Source organism: Cupressus sempervirens, chromosome 11 (assembly GCF_028749045.1).
Source record: "Cupressus sempervirens isolate cs-2001-9-10 chromosome 11, ASM2874904v1, whole genome shotgun sequence".
In the NCBI taxonomy this organism is placed as follows: Eukaryota; Viridiplantae; Streptophyta; class Pinopsida; order Cupressales; family Cupressaceae; genus Cupressus; species Cupressus sempervirens.
The window spans coordinates 126043992-126058962 of NC_143128.1; the positions used below are offsets into that span (position 1 = coordinate 126043992).

The window sequence follows — 14971 nt, forward strand, 5'->3', positions numbered from 1 at the left end:
CTTGTTCTAGATGTCTTCTCCTTGACAGCCTTCAATTACTTCACAATTTGGCACTCCAGTAGCTCTTGCTTCTTGGTCTATAACTCCTTAAGTAGAAGGTTGGAATTTCTTTTCTCACTTTATTCTGCCCTCCTTTGATTTTAGTTCAAATGGATTAGGTAGGATTCATTGAATCTAACCCACATTTTGTTCCTTCTAGACACATCATAAAGAATCCACTTGAATTTGCTCAAAAATAGTTTATATAGAATTTTGTGCCACGAGATCATCATCCTTATCCTCCAACTTGTTCACAAAATTCAAGGTAAGAAACTTGTTGAATCAAATCTAGTGAATCTTTAACTTTTTAAATAGTGCAAGAACTCGACACTATTGAAATTCTGGTGCTTGACACATACTATGTTACTTGGCATCAACTACATTTTATTGATGCTTGGCACCTATTGTGAATTCAATTGGAATACACTAAGTTTTTCGATTTTCTTTGCTCCTTCTATATAAATCAACACTTAAACTTCACTCGACACTTGAAATTCAATTAGCATCCACTAGATTTTGCATTTTCTTAGCTCCAACTAAAAATTTGCTCAACGTAAACTAGCTTGCTTGGCACTCACTAATGAAGTTAGTTTAAGCTTTGCAGTTAACCTTGTTCCAACTTATACTTCCAATGTTCCTAAGTGTGACCAAATTCTGTATCTTCAAGTATGTTATCAATACATCATTTAACCATTGTCTTAGATGATCCTTGCACTTCATTAAAAAACTATAACTCAACCTTTCTCTTAGGTGCTCTTGTTACATCTTGTTGATTAAATCCTCTTCATCAATCAACTAAGTGACAATACTTGGATCTTATAAGAAATTTTCATTCCTACAAATAGCAGGTTTGACATCAATGACAAAACAATGATTGAAAACATTCTTCATCAACAATCTCCCTCTTTCAATCAATCTTCTTCTTACAATGATCTTTTCAATTAGATTTCCAACAAGCTTCTAACACCATCATGCCTTTTAAAGTAATGGAAGCCCTAGGGTTGAAAGTAGATACTAAGAAATGGATGCTAGATAAGTCCTAGTTATAGGTACTATTAACACTTTACCATTTAAGCTAGTTGCATACCTTGAGGTAGAGTTGACCATGTCAGTCCTAGTAGTTGATATTCCTCCACATTATGAAATGTTGCCCTCTAGAAAATGGAGTGTTGTTATGGGAGGTAGTCTACAATGCGACTTAACCTATGCAACTTTTCACATTGGAGATAAGGCTACTAAAGTAGATAGAGAGCCAAGGGTTAGTCATATTTTGAGGGAAGATATTGACAAAGATGCTACTTGGTTTTTAGACATGGGTGTGAATACATTTAGAGATGAGTTAATTATCCAATAAGTTGAAAAGTTTTCTACTATGATTGAGCATGAAGTTGAATTTTGTATGGATTCACCAATATTATGAACTATGTTCTTTGATGGGGCCAACTCTAAAGAAGGTTCAGGGGCAGGTGTAATTTTTGTTTCCTCTAAAAAGAATACTTTTAGATATTCCTTCACCTAAATTTTTCATGCACCAATAATATAGCTGAATATGAAGCCCTATTTTTAGGATTGAAAGCTGCTACCCACCATGGAATTCAAAAGTTGCATGGTATAGGTGATTTAGAATTGGTTATTTTCCAAATAAAGGGGACATATGCATCTAAAAATAAAAGATTAAAATAGTATAGTACTGTTGTCTGGGATACGATATAATTCCTTGATGCATTTGCTATTTCATGGAAAGATAAAACCCAAAATAAGATGGCTAACTTATTAGCAAATGTAGAAATTAAACCATAGGAGGCATCATTTGTAGGAGTTCCACAGATTGAGGTCTAGAATCGACCCTCAATCCCTGATAATATTGAACATTGGCAAGTATTTGAAGATGACAAAGACATTCTGAATTTCTTGTTGAATGAAGATAAATACCATGGTCAAGAGTTGGACTATAGTAATTTGATTGAAACCATAGATGGGAAGGAAAAAATCTTTGGTGAAGAGGTCATATAATTAAAGACTAATAAAGTACCCAAAGGTTTGGCTATTTTGGAGAACATGTTTGATAACCAAGATAGGGTAAGGCCTAGGGCTAAAGATTGTAAACCTCGGGAATTAGAAGAGATAAATTTGGGTACTAATGAGGCCCCTGAGAAAGTTTATATTGGTCAAAATTTGTCAGCCAAAATTAGGAAGCCTTTGATTGACTTACTAAGAAAATATAGATATGTTTTTGCATGGTCATATGGCTTATAGAGAAGATCTTTTACAACATACCACAGAAGGATAATGTAAAACCTTTTAGGCAGAAATAGAGACTAGTCAATCCCATTCTAGCCCCTAAAATGTAAGAGGAATTGATAAAGTTAAGGGATGGAGGGATAATTAAACCTATTAAACATTCCACTTGGGTCTCAAATCTAGTACCTATCATATAGATATGGTAGTAGATGACCTTAGATCTGATTTATATGACATGGATCACTATGAGTAGTATGTTAATGTTATCCATCATCTACAACACTTGGAAGCTCCTTCCCATTTGACCAAAAATGAGAAGAGGAGTACTAAGTTACAAGCCATTAGGTATATCATTGTCAGGAACAATTTATGGTGTAGAAATTTTGAAGGAGTTCTACTAAAATGCATTGATCAAGAAAATTCAAAAGAGATATTGAAGGAAATGCATTCTAGAGTTTGTGGAGGACATTATATGGCCAAGACTACAACCCACAAGGTAATGAGTGTTGGTTTTTGGTAACCTTCTCTTTTTAAAGATGCTTAGGTAATAATTAAAAAGTGTGATGCCTGTCAAAGGTTTGTAGGTAAGTTGAAATTCTGAGGAAATACTCTATTGAAATTAGTAGAGGTTCCAGCACCATTTCAATAATGGGGAATGGATTTCATAGGAGAAATTTCTCCTAAGTCCAATACTGGTTATTCATGGATACTAGTTGCCACTAATTATTCCACAAAGTGGGTGGAGGCAGTCCCTACAAGAAATGCAACTAGTAAAGTTGTCAACAATTTCTTGCTAAATAACATTATTTCCAGATTTGGTTGTCCTTAGAAAATTGTAACAAACAATGCAATGTGCTTTAGGTCTGAGGAGTTCATGAAATTTTATGTCAAGTATGGAATTACGAGATCAACTTCTTCCCCTTGTCATCCATAAGGGAATGGACAAGCTGAGTCCACAAATAAGATTTTGTTGAAAATAATAAAAAAGACATTGGATGATAATAAGAAAGCTTGGAATTCTAAGCTACAATTAGCCATATGGGCTAATAGGGTGACTGTAAAGAAAGCCATTGGTGTAGCACCTTTTGATATTGTGTACGAAATCTAGCAAAAGGATGCCTCAAAATAACTTGGTAGGACTTTACAATTACATCTAGTTGTACATGATGAAGATATTACAAATTATATGCAAGAAAGGTTGGATGAGCTTGTAGGACTAGCAAAAACGAGGAGAGAAGCATCTCTCAAGAACCAAAAATTGCAACTACAAGTTAAGACATTATATGACAAAAGGAAAATGAGTAAGAAATTTGAACCTGAAGGTTTTGTTCTTATGTAGAATGAAAGAATTGAAGAAAAGGGAAAACATGGAAATTTTGACCCTATATGGTTGGGTCCCTACTTAATTGAAACTCCATGGGCAGAGGATTCTTATTTACCAAAGGATCTATTAGGAAATATTATTGAGCCGCCAGTTCATGGATAGTTCTTGAAGAGGTATTTCTATTGAAATACTTGTTTATCCATGAACAATAGTTCTAGGTCTTTCTATTTCCTTGTATATTTTGTATATTTTTGTAAGTCCCTATAAATACCTTTGTGTAGTAGTTTTTTGTGTCTGTTATTTTGCTTCTATGCTCTCTGAAGAAGTTCTCATTATCTATCAAGTATGTGGTCTACTCTACCATAGATTCTAGATTCTTGTATAGACTCAGTTAGTCTATCATCCCCAGATAGATCCACTATTGGTCTAATTTTTTACAAAGTAAATTTCTTCTAGTCTTGGTATAAAAAAATTAGAACTGAATCCATTGTTTGCCTACACGGGTTTTTGGTTCTTTGGCCTTACAATTTTAATAACCTCTAAAAAACTTGTCAAACCCTAAGTCTCATGTTCTTTTTGAATTTATTTGGGCATGAATCCTTTCAAATTTTGAATATTCCTTGACTCGTTTAAATCTTTGATGCCCCCAAGTGCCTTTTACCCTTTTTGTTTCAACCATCTAATCATTATAAGATCTACAACTATCATGTTGTCACTATGTAAAGATGCAAGTGTTTTAATAATAGTGACATAGTGACTGCCATGAAATTAACTAGTGGTGTTGTAAGTGGATGGTTGGCACTGGGAAATTGCATTGTTTCAAAAAGGTTCAGTCACATGCTTCATGTCAGAATTGCCAGAACCAAATGAAATGAATTGCAAATGGTGTCACTAGAATTTAATTTTTTTAATGATTTTCTATCTTGCAATCAGAAAAAGTTTATATCCTATCAATAGCAACATAGTGCCTTATCTAAGAATGTCGAGGATGGCAGATTTTGAAAAATGTGGTGGCCATGAATTTCCCCAGTGGTATTATGGACATGCATTTTTATTACAATGTTAGAGGTATTAATTATGGATATCATGATTGAAAAGAAATTATTTTCCCAACACCAAATTTCAATTATCTTCATGAGGTCACTATGTCATGACTAGAAAAATAATGGATCTTGCTGGTAGCAACATAGCGACTTGATGAGAAATGGTTTTGTGGTTACAAATATTTGAAGGTGGGTCCCAACATCTACTTCATCAAAAATGAATCTCCTAGACATGGTGGCATCCTACTGGAAACACATATGCACTAAAATTTTTGACAACACCAAAGATCACTATGTTGTGACCAAAAAATCTTTGCACCTCGTCAGAAAAGACATAGTGCTTAGCCTGAAAATGTGCACTCAGCAGGACCCAAATGACATGATGTCACAACAAGGATTAGAATATTCAAATTATGTGCTAGTTTGACTTGACATTTCCATGTCATTAGTACCATGCACCCACACCTAAGTCAAGAGTCAAATGAAAGATAGTGACTATTTGATTAAATCAAATCAATGATCATCACCAAGTCATGATGGAAACTTGTATGTTGTTTAATCAATGGGACATGGAAACTAAGTGACACACTGCAATTATATGGATGTAATGTAGTTTCCTTGCCTTTAGATCAAGTTTGGATCTATGACCTTGTTACTTCATTGCTATGGAGAGTTGCTCGAGTGTTAAGGATAGCGACATAGCAAGTAAAGTAAAGGAATAGGAACCCACCATATTTATATTAAGTGATGAATCAATGTCCACTACTTGATCAAGATGGAATCAATGGTTATCACTATATCACATAGGCAAAATGCTCATTCTTTATGTATAGTGATGTAGCGACTCATCGACATGTATCCTTAAGGATTAGTGGATCCAGTTTGAAATGCCAATAGTGAAGGAATAGTATAGGTGGATAATTTTCATTGGATTGATTGCCAACATGTGAAGTGGAAAATGAGTCATCCCTGTTTCTGCTCCTAGATTGTCAATTTTTTTTAGACCAATGGCATAAATTTAAACATAGAAGGTGGTGCCACTCTATTTCCCTTATAGTTCATTTATGAGGAATGAAAGCTTCACATGGGAGCAAAAAATAGATTATACTATAGAAGATTTTTCCATTTCCATCTCATGAGAACAAGATTTCAAGCTTTCAAAGTAAAATAAATTAGTGAGAATTTTTGCTAAGCTTGATCAAAACATGAAGCAGTTTCCCATTGTTCACACGGTATTGTAGGATTATAGAGAAGAAAAAGTGAGAAAATCAAGTAAGTTTCCATATACTATAACCTTTGTAGAAATTTAGTTTTCTACAAACTATATCAAGTATGCCTCCCAAGAAGGTTTTCTCTGGGAAAGAAGATTATTTGGCCAGGAATATCCATGGTGACCTACTTGAACTACTCCCCAAGTCTACCACCAAAACTATGAAAGTGAAAAAATTAACCTCATTAAACCCTAGGCTCAAAATCATAGATGGGTTATACAATAAGGGGAATTGGGTTTGAGATGCCAAAACTTCTTAAATTAGTCTTTCTTTATTTAAGAAATGGTTTTTAGAAAGGAATTTATTTGCCCCACATGCCAATATCTAGAACTGTGACTTAAGAAAGTTAGTAGTTCCAAGTGTTTTTATGGATTATGACCTTCTAGAAGCTATTGTTAAAAATTATGATCAAGCAATCAAAGTGGTGAGAAGAATTGATGGTGAAATTCTGATCATAATCAGCCCAAAGGAAATTTGATAGGTTTTTGGTTTAGGGCCTCTGACAGACTATCATGTGCCCATTAACCTATAATAATTAGAGAAATAATATGTGTCAAGAAAGGATGCAATTAGGAAAGGTGCAATGAGGGCACATATAGGAAAAATTGGAAACTTGCCAGCGATTACAACATCCTCTAGGGAACCCTTCAAAAGGGTGTATTCCAATACCAAGGCTATGGAGGCATATAGGACTCTATGTAGAGTATTTGGTGAAGATGAAAAGGACTTTATGCCCATAGATTTTTATGTATATGATCACTTAGATTTCCTCTTTTGTTGCAGATATTATTCTTGATTTTTCCTCCTATTTAGTAGAAGAAATTCACAATAGCCTAGTTGGGATTGCAAGAGGCAAGGTGGAGAAATTTTTTGGTCACTATTCTTTGTAAATGCATATGTTTTTTTTCAAAGGAGTAACATATTTTGGTAAGTAAATGAAATCAAACAGAGAACGGGATGGGGAAGCACTGCCAGTCCAGTTATGGAGTGCAAATATGACCTAGGAAGCATAAAAGGATAATTTTGTTAGGTTTGATAAGTACTTTGCTTCAACTTTGAGGTGCCTATTATTAAGTGACAATCCTAGAGTACCAAAGGCATTAGTAAGTCTTATTAGGCCCCTAGACAATCCTATTAGTTTGAACGCTTCACATCATTTGGGAGATACCATCCCATACTTAGTTTTAACTATCTTTAGGATTTATGGTTTTAGAGGTACTCCTCATGTATTACCTTACGACATTTCATTAAAGGTAGGAGTAGCTGAATTTTTGTGGAAACTAGGAAGATTGGAGGAAACATATTTGTTGAAAAGGAAAACAGGGTCAATATTCCCAACTTGTACTGTGGCCCACCAATTTGTGATCACAAAAGGGGGTTGACTTTCTCTGCATAAAATATTAGATTACTACAAGATGGTTGTCTCTCATCCCCATTTTTGTGATATTGAGGGATTCTATAACTTGTCCTTTAGGCATAGAATCAAGTTAGGAAAAATTGATCATGAGTCATATTTTCTTGAAGACGTAATAAGAAATGAGTTCTCCTTGCAAGAACAAGAAACTATGAAAGAAAAATGGAGAATGTTCTCAAGAGTTTTGGATTTTATTCATTATTTTGATTAAAATTATAGTCCTTTGAGTAATACCATCATAGAGGTAGATAGAATAAATAAGCTCATGATTAGTTTCCCTGAAACAATGGAAATTATGAATGAGAAAAAGAAATTTTTTATTAATTCTTATCTAGATAAGGCTAAGGAGGTGATGAGGAGACTAGGATTCATTCCTAATCTAGGGGCAGGACAATTGATTGTCTAGAAAAGGCCAAGGTATAATATCATTCAAAATAAGAAGACCACTGTGGATAAAGTTAAGCAAATAGTAGATTCCACTAGTGTTGTCTTAGAGGAAAGAGCTCCTGAAGCCTCCCCTAAGAGGTGAAAAATATCAAAATATAAAGGTCCTCACATTGAGGAATATTTACCTTCACAGTGCCCTCTAAGGATTGAAGAGGAATAGCTTACTAGAGAGAAAATTGAACAACTCGGGTCAGAAAGACGAATTTGCATTAACCAGGCAGAAATAGATGAAGGAAACCCCTAAGAGCCTCCTATGCCAAGCCTAGAGGTGATAGTAGCAGATTTTAAAGGAAGGGAATTAGACCCTATGATAGAGTAAGCTAGTCAACAATTTTTGTAAAATGATAGTTTTGTCAAGTTCAGAGCTTTCCACCAGTTTGCATGGAGAACAAACATGGGAACGTATGAAGAAAGATGTAATAAATTAAGAACAAAGCATCTAGAGCTAGAGGAGGCAACATTGCAAAATCAAGTAAAAGAAAAGATGATGTAGGAATTCCAAAGTATAACTCTTGAAGAGGGGAGGTAGATGGTGAAAGAATCAAATATTTTATTGCTATCCAACTGGGACATAGCAAATGCTCTAACTTTTTATTCTATTTCAAATAAATTGGACCTATAGGACCAAAATAAAAAAGATTCAAAGGTATTATTTTCAGTGAGGACTAGGTTGCTTTGGTTATATGGTCATTAAGGAAGGGATTAAGGGTTGTTTCATCATAACCAGATGACTCTAGGTTAATGAGAAATATCATTATGAAAAGAGTAGTAGATACCTCTCATGTGGAGGCAGCACACATGGGTATTGGAAAATCTCAGTTTGTTTTGGCTACTGCAAAAAAGGAAGAGAAGGCAATGTTTGAACCATAGAATAAGTATGAGAGAGTTTTGGAGGCATACAATAAAGAAGTTTAGAAAATAATTGAACTTGAAAATAAGGTAATGAGCAGGTCTTCCAAATCAATAATCACATATCCTCACCCTCACGTGGAAACTTTTAAATCTAGTCCTCTGATAGAAATGCTAGATACCCCACAAAGGCCACAATATTACATGGCTGAAGATTTTGAAGAAGAAAAGAGAAAATTGTGGGCTTTACATGTAGAGCTAAATGTGCAATATGAAGACAAATTGAGAAATTCTCTCGTGTATCTAGAGTATAAAATTGAATGGCCATTATTTTATGATCAATTAGTAAGAAAAATAAACATATGGGATGAAATAAAAGAAAATGATGAGCCTTTGAAGCCTATTATGAATAGTGGGGAAAGAGAAGAAAAAAAATTACATTCTTATGTTACTCTATCCTAAGGTCTTTACATGATCAGATAGAAATAACTTATGATCTTGCTCATGATCTCATAGAATTTGATGATAGGTGAGTTGAGTTACAAAAAAGAATTGTTAGCTATTTGGATAAGTATAAGAGCTACAAATTTTATTTGTTCGCACATGCTTTGAATAGGAAAAATAGATTGAAAAATAAAGATGAATGTGCTAAAGAATTAGATGATTTATTTTTTCTAAGAATGAATAAAATCATTATTGAAATAGGACATGCATGGTGGGCCACCACAACAAAAGAAATTGTGAAAGCCTAAATATTCTTTGATTCTTTGAAACAAGCTTTTATTGATATTGACAAAGAGGGTGAATATGTGATCAAGAAGCAATGGGATATTCTACAATTTGATTGGCTAGATGACATAGTTTTTTACTAGTGGATGGCAGATATTACCTTCGATGAATAGTTAGAAGAAGCTAAAAGTGATGATGATGAGACACATGAAGATGAAATATAGATCATCGACTCACTTCCACTAGTGCATGGGAAAGAAGAAGAAAAAGAAGGACAATCATCTCCTGTGAAAGATACGATGGACTAGATGGACGATGCGGTAGAAATGATACCAAATGTAACGGTCACCTTGGTAGTACATGATGATATGAGTGGAAATACCAAAGTAGAGGTGAATTTTTAGGAATCAGAGCCTGACACATCACTTGAAAATTTGATAGCTACATATGCCGAGGATTGAGAGTGAATAAAGGCTAATCATGGGACTTGTAGCATTTGAAGATGTAAGAGAAGAGGGGCCTACCAGGAGAATAATATGATGTATTACCTTTCTATTACACAAAAAAATGTAAATATCTTTTGTCAAAGGACACCTGTCAGTTCTCTATGCCTAAATCTTGTTGCATCTAACACTATATAAGTGAGATTCCAAGGCTAGAGAATGGTTTGATTTCCAATAAAATTTTATTTTATATTGAGTATGGTTCAGTCCAGTTAAATGTATGGAAGAATTATGATGTATTCTCTCTACAAATACTTGGAATTTATTGATATTATAGGGGTCCAGTGTCTTGTCTACAGTCATTCAAAGTTTAATTAAAATTGTATGCAAATCATCAAAAAAAAGATTAATACAAAATTGAACTATCCCCATATCCATTCTTGCTAAAAAAATTCTCCTTTGTTATTTACCTAGTGGTTCTGATATTATATGAGCAAAGCTTGTCCACTTGAATGCAATTCACTTAGGTTGAATGTCAATTCATTATTGCTATTAATTCAATGAATTAAGTAAATGGTTTAGTGAATTTGATGGGATTTCTATGGTAGTAGAAAGGATGTCTATAAGAATGAATTCTAGTAAGAAGTGCTAATAATATTTGTTATAATGCAACAAATCAGGTCTATAAATTGCAGTATACTCTAAATTCCAATGAAATATGCACTGATTTAGTTAATCCAGTCTATAGGTAGGTAGATCATGATTAAGTATCAAGTCTAAAATCAAAATCAACTTTATTTTACTATTTGAAGAGTTTCAAGGATGGTTAGCACTTGTTTGCATGTAACCTTTAAGCTTTAGCTTGCTAATATTGTTGGAAATACTTGCAAATCATAGAAGAATTGTGACCAAATCTATTTATAAGGGGTGTATATCATCTGAAAGTGTCAATGAATGGATAAACTATATATATGTTAGAGATAGAAGATGAAAATCAAAATGAAACTAATAAAATTCTCATACAATAGCATTCATTTTGAATTATTCCTTAGGTATACCCATCTTGATTCTATAGAGCGTAAAGAGTAGAACGTTAGTCTAGGTTTTGTTGAAGTTGGATCCAAATAATATGCATGCATAATTGTTGATGGGAAGTAGCTAGTCCGTAGATTTGTGGGTAGTATTATCTTGGTATTGTGATTGTTTTTGTTCAATAGTTGGAAAATACCTACAAGACATATGTTATGAATATTTTGTGGAAGAAAATTATGTGTACAGTTGGTGAATTAAAAAAAAAACCATAGTTGTTGCTTTCCAAATTTATATGCACTTAGTAAGATAGAATAAAATTGTTATATTGAATAGCTCCTTGTATATGCATGATTAATATTTCCTTTGGATTCCTAGTTCAATCAAAATCCTACTAGCTAACACCATCTCCTTATCAAATGATCACTAAAATTCTTGGTAGGATAAAGCAAAATTTGCTTGAAAAGAGAAAATGCATTTTTCCAATTCTAGGAGAAAGTCTTGCTGTAGGTATACATTTCCTCTTTGGAAAATTTATGGGGAAACATATTAAGTCTCTCCTCAAAATACAGGGCATTAAAATAATCAATAGAATATACCCTATAACGAAGTACATTAAATATTCATAATAATATAACATATACCCTATGAACAAAAATAGGATATTATATATCTATACCTACATATATAAGCTAACACTATGTCAAGGCTAGGTTACTACCTACCCCTTAATACTAGCTTATCCTAAGTCAAATTCCTAAACTCACTATACTTCTAAAAATGACATACATAATTATACAAAACAATGTGGTACAAAAAAATATATATATTAAAACTCCATAGCCTTGTGCAACGTGTAGAAACTATGGACGATGTGGTTCTTTTCATTGAACAATATTGATTTACAAGTAAATGTATAATACTTTATCAAATTATTTAAAAAGTAGACATGTTAAAGAAATATTATTATGCATTCAATAGAAACTACTCAATTTAATGATAATCTAATTGATTATTTATGTTAGATAAATTGAAACTAAAATTGAAGTATTTTCTATCAAAATTAAAGAAGACATTATACAATGTAAAATATTAGATGTTACAAGAAACTAAATTTATTCAAAAAGTAAAAATTATATTATAAGGTGAAATTAAAGCTATGTATTCTTCATTTAAGAATTTCTTTAAAATTACTTTAAAACTATTATATTGGTTGAGAAAAATTTATATATCTATTAAATATATAAAAATTTATTATTTTTAATCTAATAAATAATGTTTTTAATAGATATGTTTAAAATGTTTATAGTTTATATTACATGTAATTAAATTTGTAGAAATTAACATTGAACATGCATAATTGTCATAATATATAATTAAGATTTAGAAAATATAATTATGCATGATAGAATTTTTTGTGTTTAATGACAATCTAATTGATTACTTATGTTTGCTATGTTCAAACTTAAAATTGAAAAGACTTGCTCTTTGAAATTAAAGCTATTAAATTCATTTTAAAACTATTATAGCACCGGATGTATATTGTACAAAATCCCTCCATCAGCAATAGTAAACCTAGCTAGAAGCTTTCCCAGCTCATCATCATTCCTGACGGCCAGCTGAAAATGGCGAGGAATGATCCGCAGCTTCTTGTTGTCGCGGGCGGCATTATCGGCCAATTCTAGCACCTCGACAGCGAAATACTCCGTCATGGCGGCCACATACATGGCAGCGCCTGTGCAAACCTGCATCGCATATCGGCCGTCCTTCAGATATCGGCCGATCTGATCGACGGGAAATTGGAGGCCCGCACACGGACTTCTTCCATGCTTCTTTTCTTCTGCCTCTGCCCTTCGATCCGCCTTCCATTTTAGCTCGGCACAGATGATTCCTTGCACTTAGGCGGACATGCGTAAGCATTTTCTAGCCCCAAAATGCAACACAATGCGTTGCCTCTTGCGGGGTTTGCCAGATTTAGCACAGAACAAGAAAAAACTGCTGAATTACTTTTAGGTCCTGATACAGTCTATAGGGGTTTCAAACTATCGATGCAGGCACTTGCAATATTCATGACACTCTCATGTGCTGCTGCATTCTTCTGCAGATGCAGAGCAGCTTATGCAGTTGACAATTTACCATCACCATCTTATCAGCAGCTGTCAGCCAATGTGAAAGCCATGTGGAAGCTTATTTGGCCTAAGCTTTTGCAAATTCTGACTGTTTTTAGGGATATGGATTCATCATTTCTACACTTCTCGCTAGAAGCGTCCTTTTCGATAATTTCTGACATGTTGACTGTCACAATTAATACGAGTTTATCCCCTTGAGAAATTTGTACCACTTTTTACCAATTAAAAAATAAATTTATCCCTGGTAAAATTAATTTTGACCAATAGAAAATTAGAATTTAATTCTAATAAAAGAATTTTTAAATATTACATGTTTAAACTTTTGGTTAAAAGACTTTTTTTTTTAAAAGTAATTATGTGCCCCCACTGAAAACATTAGTACAAGGCAGGGACTAACAAGGCAAGGACTAATAAATGTTAAATGCATACCTTTTGATTGGACTATGACACAAATTCAGGAAACCCTTTTTCGTCTCCTTGAAAGAAGACAAAAACATTTACCTTGGGTTTAGTGTTAAGAAAATGTCCATTGTTTAGGAAATGTTTCCCACCTTCCAAACATACATGCTTGGGTAAGAAATCATAATTAACACCTGACATAAGTTAGGACTCTCAATTCAGGCGCCTGCAGCTTAGGAATAGAGAAAAAAGGTTGTGTTTTAAAATATGTTAAACCGTGCCCCATCCTATTAAATTAGAAACTTTGCAAATGCAAAACTATGAATTCTTTCAATCCCACCACACCTAGGTGGAGGAGCCTTGTGCTAGGATAGAGGGGAGGAATAAAATTAAATGGGGAGATGGTCATGTCAAGTTGCCTAGGGATTAATGATGGTCTACAACTTGCATTTAGGTTCTTTAAGGGCAACGGCTATCCAAGCAGCCGATTCGACTGCCTGGATGCCTCCCTCCCCATCATCGCCATGCCCCCAATCATACTATATCCGTTCGACATCCCCATACATCCACTGTCACGTGTCAGACCATTTATGCATCAAACTGTTGCTCAGGTACTCAACACGATTGCATTGGATTTGACAGTGACCATTTAATATTTATATCCTTATATTTATGCATAAATGTGTATCTTTAATTTTTTTTATTTAAAGTGTCATTTATATTTTTTGAAATAATGTATGTTACATTGTGTAATATATAAATATATAACATTATGTTATCTAACTTTTATATTATTTATATTTAATAGTTTATTAATGTTATAAATATTATTTAAGTTTAATTTTATCTTACATTAATAATTTATTTTAAAATTTTATTAAATTTTATTTTAATTTTATAGTTGAATTTAATGAAATTCTAGATATGATATAGAAAAATTTGGATTTAGATTAATATAAGTATGGATTGAATTCAAAATTTAAAAACAACAATTGTAAGATTTTATCATAGATTTATTTTAAAAATTAAAAATTACAATTATCTATCTTATGATTTTAAATTTTTTCCAACTTTATATTTAGTAAATAAAAGTTTCATATGTATAATGACATTAAGAGTGATTATAGTGCCAAATCCATAAACCAATCACTGTAATACAATATTGATCTCTTTAATTAAGTGTGTCTTTTGTATATACTTACTATAGAACAATAAATCTCCTTTTATTTTTTCTTAGGTTTAATTAAGTATGTCTTTTATATATGCTTACTATAGAACAATAAATATCCTATTATTTTGTCTTAGGACAAAGAAATGTGGAGAACTAAGAGAAGTAAGATATATCTTCCTATCTATTTTTAAAAAAATTATGATGTCATGCAATTGGAGAATTACAATTATTTATAGCTCAAAATATCAAATTTTTGCTTAGTGTCATTTAAAAAATAATTTTTGAATTTTGAATTTATTATATTTCTATTTAAAAAAATGTTTAAAATTTAAAAATGATATGTCTAGTTGTATTTTTTATTAAACATAGGTTTGAATCAATTAACTTCGAGTATAAACATATTAACATCAAACTCAAGTCGTCAAACAAAAGAAAGTCTTATA

General features: G+C 32.7%; 1 pseudogene; it reads right to left on the reverse strand.

Annotated features, from left to right (window-relative positions):
• Positions 1–12352: 12352 nt before the first annotated feature.
• Positions 12353–12698, reverse strand: LOC149528536 (putative histone H2A.3; annotated as a pseudogene).
• Positions 12699–14971: the final 2273 nt, after the last annotated feature.